This window comes from Nerophis lumbriciformis, linkage group LG04 (assembly GCF_033978685.3).
Source record: "Nerophis lumbriciformis linkage group LG04, RoL_Nlum_v2.1, whole genome shotgun sequence".
Lineage (NCBI taxonomy): Eukaryota > Metazoa > Chordata > Actinopteri > Syngnathiformes > Syngnathidae > Nerophis > Nerophis lumbriciformis.
The window spans coordinates 55340001-55347582 of record NC_084551.2 but is presented as its reverse complement, the minus strand read 5'-3'; the positions used below and the strand labels follow the sequence as shown (position 1 = coordinate 55347582).

Genomic DNA, 7582 nt, shown 5'->3' with positions numbered 1-7582 from the left:
TGCCTACGTCGACAAATTCTCGGCGTTGTCGTTCAATTGTTATCATTGTCTAGCTTGTGCGCTGCTGTGTGCTTAGCCGCCGTGTAGCTGCTAGCGACCTGCAGCCTGACATGTTTACCTCTTCTAAATGACTTTACAATGAAAGACATTTTGCGCTTATTGACGGACATTCAGGTGTTTCTTTGGCTGCTCGTATCGCACATGATATCAAGTGGACGCGCTGCTCGCATCGCACACGATATCATCGCACATGATATCATTGCCGCAGACGATATCATCGCACACGTTTTTTTTTATTTTTTGTTTTTTTTTTCTCTAGATTTTATTTTTTGGGTATTTATGTGCGTATCGTCGCGCACTTTTTTGCCGATTATTAGGACACCCCTGGAGTAATCCCATATTCATGTTAGCACAAACGTTATATTTGAGGAAGTGTCCATTGGAGTGGACATTTGAGTTTTGGCCGGAAGTGATCAGTCACGTGCGTGTCCTTTTCGACACGTGATCTCATCTTTTTTTTTTTTTTTTTTTTTGTGTGTGTGCTCTTCATCTCGCAGATTAAATATTCTGAACTATTGTTTGAACGCTAAATTACACTTTTTTTCTTTCCCCCCCCTCCTTCCGGACAGCCCCCCTGCCCCCCCCCCCCCCCCCCCCCCCCCCCCTCATCCCCACTACCGCCACCATCTTCATCGTCATCGTCATCATCATCATCATCATCCTCTCCTCCCATCCTCTTGCGGAGTGCAGCGCGCGAAAGGGAAGCTCCGACGTCCCGCAGCAACGTGCAGGTAAGCGGCAATCGTTACGATCGATCCATCGAGTCGATACCGTGTGCCTCGCGCAAAGGGAACGCGTGCGCGACTTCTTCATCCTTTTTTTTTTTTTTTTTTTTTTTTGTGTGTGTGGCTTTTTTTACTCTGCCGCTGCAGACTATAATTAGATGCGTCTATTATGCAAATGAGCTCGTTGGCCCCGCCCCCCTGCATCGTCTCATTGTATTAATTGATGTGTGCTGCAATCGACCCATCTATCGGGCTCGTCCGTGCACGTCTCAGCGGGATTCGGCGTCCATTTTGCGCGCGTGCACGCGACGCGTTAATGAATGCGCCGCAGTGTGCATCGCTCCACGCCGCCTTTGCCCACTATTACGCGCGTCTGCGTGTTCTTTCCAGCATCTTCGCGTCACGTCGATGACGTTACCTTGCGTTTTTTTTTTTTCCCTACAAAAGTCCAACTGCACCAAAATGCATCATGGAGTTTGTGCAGAGAGGGGAACAATGTGGCGTTATTCGACGTGAGCGCTGCAACATTTAGCACACTGTAGTGTTATTATTATTATTATTATTATTATTAATAATAATAATAAATATGAGCACCAGGTTGCTGCAGTTGAGCCATGATGGCGTCCGTCATCACCTGCTGTGACTCAACTCGTGTGACCCCTCCTCAAAGCAGCATTGATGCATTTATGACTTATTTATTATTTATCTACTTTTATTGTTTTGGTATTTATGTGCGTGTTCATAAATGTGAATTTGCTTAATAATAGAAACCATGTCTAATGTAATAGTGAGCTAATATTAATAACTGCTGTCCTTTTGTCTTTTCTTACACTTCTGAGTGTCATTTGCAAGTATTATATAGTACAGTGTTTACATTTGCAAGTATTATATAGTACAGTGTTTACAGTGGCAAGTATTATATAGTACAGTGTTTACAGTGGCAAGTATTATATAGTACAGTGTTTACAATGGCAAGTATTATATAGTACAGTGTTTACAGTTGCAAGTATTATATAGTACAGTGTTTACAATGGCAAGTATTATATAGTACAGTGTTTACAGTTGCAAGTATTATATAGTACAGTGTTTACATTTGCAAGTATTATATAGTACAGTGTTTACAATGGCAAGTATTTATAGTACAGTGTTTACAGTTGCAAGTATTATATAGTACAGTGTTTACAGTGGCAAGTATTATATAGTACAGTGTCTACAGTGGCAAGTATTATATAGTACAGTGTTTACAGTGGCAAGTATTATATAGTATTGTGTTTACAGTTGCAAGTATTATATAGTACAGTCTTTACAGTGGCAAGTATTATATAGTACAGTGTCTACAGTTGCAAGTATTATATAGTACAGTGTTTACAGTGGCAAGTATTATATAGTACAGTGTTTACAGTTGCAAGTATTATATAGTACAGTGTTTACAGAGGCAAGTATTATATATTACAGTGTTTACAGTTGCAAGTATTATATAGTACAGTGTTTACAGTGGCAAGTATTATATACTACAGTGTCTACAGTTGCAAGTATTATGTAGTACAGTGTTTACAGTGGCAAGTATTATATAGTACAGTGTTTACAGTGGAAAGTATTATATAGTACAGTGTTTACAATTGCAAGTATTATACAGTACAGTGTTTACATTGCAAGTAATATATAGTATAGTGTTTACAGTTGCAAGTATTATATAGTACAGTGTTTACATTTGCAAGTAATATGTAGTACAGTGTTTACAGTTGCAAGTATTATATAGTACAGTGTTTACAGTGGAAAGTATTATGTAGTACAGTGTTTACAGTTGCAAGCATTATATAGTACAGTGTTTACAGTGGCAAGTATTATATAGTATTGTGTTTACAGTTGCAAGTATTATATAGTACAGTGTTTACAGTTGCAAGTATTATATAGTACAGTGTTTACATTTGCAAGTAATATGTAGTACAGTGTTTACAGTTGCAAGTATTATATAGTACAGTGTTTACAGTGGAAAGTATTATGTAGTACAGTGTTTACAGTTGCAAGCATTATATAGTACAGTGTTTACAGTGGCAAGTGTTGTATAGTATTGTGTTTACAGTTGCAAGTATTATATAGTACAGTGTTTACAGTTGCAAGTATTATATAGTACAGTGTTTACAGTTGCAAGTATTATATAGTACAGTGTTTACAGTGGCAAGTATTATACAGTACAGTGTCTACAGTTGCAAGTATTATATAGTACAGTGTTTACAGTTGCAAGTATTATATAGTACAGTGTTTACAGTTGCAAGTATTATATAGTAGTGTTTACAGTCGCAAGTATTATATAGTACAGTGTTTACAGTGGAAAGTACTATATAGTACAGTGTTTACAGTGGCAAGTATTATATAGTACAGTGTCTACAGTGGCAAGTATTATATAGCACAGTGTTTACAGTGGAAAGTATTATATAGTACAGTCTTTACAGTGGCAAGTATTATATAGTACAGTGTCTACAGTTGCAAGTATTATATAGTACAGTGTTTACAGTTGCAAGTATTATGTAGTACAGTGTTTACAGAAGCAAGTATTATATATTACAGTGTTTACAGTGGCAAGTATTATATACTACAGTGTCTAAAGTTGCAATTATTATATAGTACAGTGTTTACAGTGGAAAGTATTATATAGTAGACTGTTTACAGTGGCAAGTATTATATAGTATTGTGTTTACAGTTGCAAGTATTATATAGTACAGTGTTTACAGTGGGAAGTATTATATAGTACAGTGTTTACAGTTGCACGTATTATATAGTACAGTATTTACAGTGGAAAGTATTATATAGTACAGCGTTTACAGTTGCAAGCATTATATAGTACAGTGTTTACAGTGGAAAGTATTATATAGTATTGTGTTTACAGTTGCAAGTATTATTTAGTACAGTGTTTACAGTGGCAAGTGTTATATAGTATTGTGTTTACAATTGCAAGTATTATATAGTACAGTGTTTACATTGCAAGTAATATATAGTATAGTGTTTACAGTTGCAAGTATTATATAGTACAGTGTTTACATTTGCAAGTAATATGTAGTACAGTGTTTACAGTTGCACGTATTATATAGTACAGTATTTACAGTGGAAAGTATTATATAGTACAGCGTTTACAGTTGCAAGCATTATATAGTACAGTGTTTACAGTGGAAAGTATTATATAGTATTGTGTTTACAGTTGCAAGTATTATTTAGTACAGTGTTTACAGTGGCAAGTGTTATATAGTATTGTGTTTACAGTTGCAAGTATTATATAGTACAGTGTTTACAGTTGCAAGTATTATATAGTACAGTGTTTACAGTGGCAAGTATTATACAGTACAGTGTCTACAGTTGCAAGTATTATATAGGACAATCTTTACAGTGGAAAGTATTATGTAGTACAGTGTTTACAGTTGCAAGTATTATGTAGTACAGTGTTTACAGTGGCAAGTATTATATAGTGCAGTGTTTACAGTTGCAAGTATTATATAGTACAGTCTTTACAGTGGAAAGTATTATATAGTACAGTGCTTACAGTGGAAAGTATTATATAGTACAGTGTTTACAGTGGCAAGTATTATATAGTACAGTGTCTACAGTGGCAAGTATTATATAGTACAGTGTCTACAGTGGCAAGTATTATATAGTACAGTGTTTACAGTGGCAAGTATTATATAGTATTGTGTTTACAGTTGCAAGTATTATATAGTACAGTCTTTACAGTGGCAAGTATTATATAGTACAGTGTCTACAGTTGCAAGTATTATATAGTACAGTGTTTACAGTGGCAAGTATTATATATTACAGTGTTTACAGTTGCAAGTATTATATAGTACAGTGTTTACAGTGGAAAGTATTATATAGTACAGTGTTTACAGTGGCAAGTATTATATAGTACAGTGTTTACAGTGGGAAGTATTATATAGTATTATGTTTACAATTGCAAGTATTATATAGTACAGTGTTTACATTGCAAGTAATATATAGTATAGTGTTTACAGTTGCAAGTAATATGTAGTACAGTGTTTACAGTTGCAAGTATTATATAGTACAGTGTTTACAGTTGCAAGTATTATATAGTACAGTATTTACAGTGGAAAGTATTATATAGTACAGTGTTTACAGTTGCAAGCATTATATAGTACAGTGTTTACAGTGGCAAGTATTATATAGTATTGTGTTTACAGTTGCAAGTATTATATAGTACAGTGTTTACAGTGGCAAGTGTTATATTGTATTATGTTTACAGTTGCAAGTATTATATAGTACAGTGTTTACAGTTGCAAGTATTATATAGTACAGTGTTTACAGTGGCAAGTATTATACAGTACAGTGTCTACAGTTGCAAGTATTATATAGTAGACTGTTTACAGTTGCAAGTTTTATGTAGTATTGTGTTTACAGTTGCAAGTATTATATAGTAGAGTGTTTACAGTTGCAAGTATTATATAGTACAGTGTTTACAGTGGCAAGTATTATATAGTACAGTGTTTACAGTTGCAAGTATTATATAGTACAGTGTTTACAGTTGCAAGTATTATATAGTACAGTATTTACAGTGGCAAGTATTATATAGTACAGTGTTTACAGTTGCAAGTATTATATAGTACAGTGTTTACTGTGGCAAGTATTATATAGTACAGTGTTTACAGTTGCAAGTATTATATAGTACAGTGTTTACTGTGGCAAGTATTATATAGTACAGTGTTTACAGTTGCAAGTATTATATAGTACAGTGTTTACAGTTGCAAGTATTATATAGTACAGTGTTTACTGTGGCAAGTATTATATAGTACAGTGTTTACAGTTGCAAGTATTATATAGTACAGTGTTTACTGTGGCAAGTATTATATAGTACAGTGTTTCTGAACCGTCCCAGCAGACACAAGACATTGAAACAATGTTGATTTTACGTACGCGTCCCTTTTAAAACTGACGTTGAAACAACGTTGCGAAATAGTCGTATTTGTAAATTGAGACAACGTTGATGTCTAACGTTGGATCAACGTTGTTGGGAAATGACCACATTTCAATGGTCAAATCAACGTCAGAACCCAACATTGATTAAACGTCGTCAAAAAGCATGTTGTTTCAACGTTGTATTTGTGTTGTAGAATAATGGTTGAGAGATTACCAGAATTCAACGGTCAAATCAACGTCAGAACCAGACATTGAATAAACTTTGTCAAAAAGCACTATAGAACAAGAGAGTGGCAAGTGGATGACTGACAAGAGGGTTCACTCTGTTAATTTCATACCACTATAGAACAACAGAGTGGAGAGTGGATGACTGATAAGAGGGTCCACTCTGTTTATTTCATACCACTATAGGACAAGAGAGTGGCGATTGGATGACTGACGAGAGGGTTCACTCTGTTAATCTCATACCACTATAGAACTGGAGACTGGATGCCGGACAAGAGGGTGCACTCTTGTTTATTTCATACCACTGTAGAACAAGAGAGTGGATCACTGACAAGAGGGTTCACTCTGTTAATTTCATACCACTATAGAACAACAGAATGGAGAGTTGATGACTGATAAGAGGGTCCACTCTGTTAATTTCCTACCACTAAAGGACACGAGAGTGGATGACTGACAAGAGGGTTCACTCTGTTTATTTCATACCACTGTAGGACAAGAGATTGGATGACTGTCGAGAGGGTTCACTCTGTTAATGTCATACCACTACAGAACTGGAGACTGGATGACAGACAAGAGGGTTCACTCTTGTTTATTTCATCCCACTATAGAACAAGAGAGTAGATCACTGACAAGAGGGTTCACTCTGTTAATTTCCTACCACTATAGGACACGAGAGTGGATGACTGACAAGAGGGTTCACTCTGTTTATTTCATACCACTATAGAACTGGAGACTGGATGACGGATATGAGGGTTCACTGTTGTTTATTTCATACCACTGTAGAACAAGAGAGTGGATCACTGACAAGAGGGTTCACTCTGTTAATTTCCTACCACTATAGGGCACGAGAGTGGATGACTGACAAGAGGGTTCACTCTGTTTATTTCTTACCACTATAGGACAAGTGAGTGGAAATTGGATGACTGATGAGAGGGTTCACTCTGTTAATGTCATACCACTACAGAACTGGAGACAGGATGACAGACAAGAGGGTTCACTCTTGTTTATTTCATACCACTATAGAACAAGAGAGTGGATCACTGACAAGAGGGTTCACTCTATTCATTTCCTACCACTATAGGACACAAGAGTGGATGACCGACGAGAGGGTTCACTCTGTTAATGTCGTACCACTACAGAACTGGAGACTGGATGACGTAAAAGAGGGTTCACTCTTGTTTATTTCATACCACTGTAGAACAAGAGAGTGGATCACTGACAAGAGGGTTCACTCTGTTAATTTCATACCACTATAAACTGGAGACTGGATGACAGACAAGAGAGTTCACTGTTGTTTAAAATTAACCCTGTTAATTTACTACCACTATAGGACACGAGAGTGGATGACTGACAAGAGGGTTCACTCTGTTTATTTCATACCACTATAGGACAAGAGAGTCCTATAGTGGCTTCACGGTGGCAGAGGGGTTAGTGCATCTGCCTCACAATACGAAGGTCTTGGGTTCAATCCCGGGCTCGGGATCTTTCTGTGTGGAGTTTGCATGTTCTCCCCGTGACTGCGTGGGTTCCCGCCGGGTACTCCGGCTTCCTCCCACCTCCAAGGACATGCACCTGGGGATAAGTTGATTGGCAACACTAAATTGGCCCTAGTGTGTGGATGTGAGTGTGAATGTTGTCTGTCTATCTGCGTT

At 36.8% G+C, this 7582-nt stretch overlaps 1 protein-coding gene across 1 annotated transcript in view; it reads left to right on the top strand.

The window, feature by feature from the left end:
• The first annotated feature begins 726 nt into the window (after positions 1-726).
• The window catches only part of cacng8b (calcium channel, voltage-dependent, gamma subunit 8b), a 74368-nt gene continuing 67512 nt past the window's right edge, over positions 727-7582 (top strand). Inside the window, exon 1 of the mRNA XM_061957510.2 lies at positions 727-791. The gene's annotated coding sequence lies outside the window, so the exon portion shown is untranslated. The remainder of the gene's footprint in view (positions 792-7582) is intronic.